Below are 3,614 nucleotides of genomic sequence, written 5' to 3' on the forward strand. Positions count from 1 at the left end.
ACACCTCAACCCGCCTCAAAGCCAACGCTGATTGGACGTTCGTTTGGTGAACGGCTCCAAATTTTCTTTAACGGAGAGTCTCCAGACTGATTTGTGAGTGAAACCTTGAAAGCTCGCGAGATCAGGATGGTCTCACAAGGCTAATGGTCTGCATGTTCAGTTTTAGTTTCAGCATATAACCATTGCTATGGTGTCTTTTGTTAGCAAAGTGACATGACAGGCAGTGGATTTTTAAAACTTTACAGCTGTAAGATATATTCACATTTCTCTTGTGTTTGTATTTGTTAATGACTGTTTTATGTTTCAAAACTGAAAATGGTTATATTGTAAATGATCATGGCATTGTGGATATTCTACAGTACATCTCTGTTCTGTGCTTGTTCTCAACCAATGCTTTAAAAGAAAAAAAACTAACAGAAATGTCTTTGTTTTTAATGAAATATTTAATTCAGGTGTCATTTAATCCAATTTTAGGTTGTTATAGTTTGAGCTTCCAGAAGCAGTACTTTATGTGGAGCTCCTCATTAGCACATTTAGAACGCAACACAAGAAGCTGCAAACTGGAAATGATACCTGGCGGGACAGCTGCTTAACAACAATCGCAGATTACAGTTTGGTACAGTTTGTACAGATGCATTTAACCTAACGTCATGCAGAGTATGTCATGGGAAAATCGAAGCCAGACATGAAGACATAAACAGATGGATTCTGCAGACCTTGAAAGGTCTGTTTTAGACATTTCCTTAACGGATAAATATACCCAAAGAGAGTCGTTTGGCACTTCTGTGTTAAACTGAAAGACTAAGATGACAGAGCGGGGGAAGCTGTTGGGTGGACAGGTCTGCATCAACAGAACGGTGGCATTTCTTTAATTGGCGCCTTTTAGAGCAAGAATGAGTCACTGCATTGTTCATGCTTGACGTATTCTACCATAGCATCAATACTCTGCTGTAATTCAATTATTTGAATGTTGAAAATCACTTTAGACTAATGGCATTATTAGATTTCTACTATCTAAACAAGTGGGTGATTTATTGTGTTGTTTCCGCTCCTTTTATATATATATATAAAATAAAAATTGTATTTTATGATGGTGATATTCCTCCAACAATGTGGTGTGTTTTCATCTATGGTGGAACCTGTTAGATCGATTGCCTCATTTTATGGACTGTTTTAAAGACCTTCTAGCTTTGCCTATTATTGTACTGTTTGTTGATATGATCTTGTAATTCTTTCCAAATGTTAAAATAGCTCCAAGGTTTGAAATTTTTTATTAAAGATTTTGTATCTGTAATGATAGAAATGTTGTTGAAGACAAATGAGTTCTTGCTAAACTCAGTGATCCAATGTGTAATAAAGTAAAACTGAAATAGAAAACAGTATTTTCACCACAGGTTTTCATTTCCTCGTTTTGTTTGAAATTCTCAACAAAAAAAAATAAGCATCAGAAACATTGCTTGTTGTGTTTTCTCCCATGGAGCGTGATGTATTCTGTGACATGATTTCCTTTTCTTTGATTAAAAGACTTATGCAAAAAAAAAAAAAACAAAACGGGGGCTTCTGTAATGCGTGTTTTAGAGACAAACAAACAACATCTCCTCTGGCTTAACAAGCAGATACTGGCTGAATATCATCATGCAAATAAACCTAAGGAGAATTCACAGACCAAAGACTCGTCATCTATTAATACATTTTGGTCTCCCTATTCTGTACTATACAATATATTAAAAAAATTGAAAAAAATAAAAAGCAGTTCAAAAGCTAGCCAGCCTTTTCCAGTTTTATACTGGAATAAATTAACTACAGATTTCTACAAAAAAGAGTCTTTTTAATAGCATTATTCCCGTTAAGACTTTCAACAAAATAGGAATGTTGTCCAATGAAGGAATTCATTCCCATACATTCCCCATTAGCCTTTTACTCATTTGTGCATCCCTCTTGGATCTCGATCTTTTCCTGACATAGGAGAAGAAATACTCCAGCACACCTTCTCTACACAAATTATAGGATATGTTTTTTAATTTTTAACTAACAATTCTATCTATGTTGATGAACCTCCTGGATTGATGAAGACTATCTCGCCTCAGAGGTTAGAATGGCAAACTGACAGCAGTTAGTTTTAGGTTTTTTTTTTTTGTTTTTTTTTTATTGGATTGCCCCTTGTAGATTTTTTAGATTTATCTCTTTATTTATCACATTTAAATGTGCCAGTTCATTACGGAGTATTAATATTTCAAAGAATATGGAAAAAATTTCCTTTTGAAAATGAGATTCACCTGAAAGAATCTTTCAATAAATGACTAGAAACAAGCCTGTATAAATTCTCAGTCGTTCGGGTCATGGCAACCACAGACAGACAACCGGACTTTTGTTTCACACTGTGGTAACCAAAAACAATTAAAGAACATTGCAATTATAACAATAACTAATGATCCCATTTACATTCAGTAAAATAGTGGGAATTTTAGTCCCTCAATGCCAATAAAGGCAATATAAAATAGGGTAGAATCAAAAGGATTGTACTAATTTTATAGACATTATTTAGTAAGATATAGATAGATCCACAATTTTTTTTCGTCGCATTTCGTCGTATTTTTACGTATTGCCTCGAGACAAGACATACAATTAACCCTAACCCTAAGATACAAAACAGCAAGCAACCTAGTTAGAGACATGAAGAAGTAATTATTGCACTGTTTTTCCCAGTTTTATGTCCGTCAGCGGATCTGCTTTTTTTTGTCTGTCTGGCTGCGCATGCGCACTGATGTGTTTTTTCGAGGAAAAACATCAAAAACGTACGAAATACTGTGCATAACTTTTCGTACGATTTCATGTGAACTGATAATAAGAATGTGTTGATATATGTGTGTGTGTGTAAAAAGCATGGCAAAATCCTTCGTCATCTTTACTGTTGGCAGGCTGCATCCATGTCCCGAATTCCTCATTTTCTTTTTTTTCCCGCTTTTGATGAAATTAGCATTTTCGCATTTTTTTTTAGCTTTTTCTCTGCCTCAAACATCTTTTCCAAGCATAGGGCTTTACGGTCAACGGTGAGCAGTTCTGCCCAAACACGTGGAACCAGTTATATCTTATATATCTTATATATCAGAAGAAATTGTTGATTTTTTGTGTATTTTTTTTAATAAAGCATTTAAAACATTTAATACATTTTAATGCCAATTAAGGCCTTAATTCAAAAAAATAATAATTGAATTACTTTTAATGATTTTTATTGACCTGTGGAAAACCTGTGAAAGTAAAGTTCCAAGGCATTCAAATTTGCATTGGGACACAAAAGCAGTGTGACCTAATCTTTGAGCTTTGAGTCAAACTCAGATTCTAAATATTCTTGTTAAGAATATTTCCAAACCTTCAACTTTCAAGTCTCAAAGTTAATCATTATCTTCATTCAGTCATTCATTATCTTCTGATTTGATTTTGATTTCATGTTAGCTTCTGCTATGCTGTTAGCTCTAGTTAATATAGTAGACATTTATTCACAAGTTGATCACGTTTGTTTCATACAGATATCTCACATATAACGCCTAATGGAAACTGAGGCTAAATTTACAGTCAAAGTAGATAAAACCTTTCCAAAAAAGTAAAAAAACAAT

Source organism: Cyprinodon variegatus, unplaced genomic scaffold (genome assembly GCF_000732505.1).
Source record: "Cyprinodon variegatus isolate N-32 unplaced genomic scaffold, C_variegatus-1.0 Scaffold797, whole genome shotgun sequence".
In the NCBI taxonomy this organism is placed as follows: domain Eukaryota; kingdom Metazoa; phylum Chordata; class Actinopteri; order Cyprinodontiformes; family Cyprinodontidae; genus Cyprinodon; species Cyprinodon variegatus.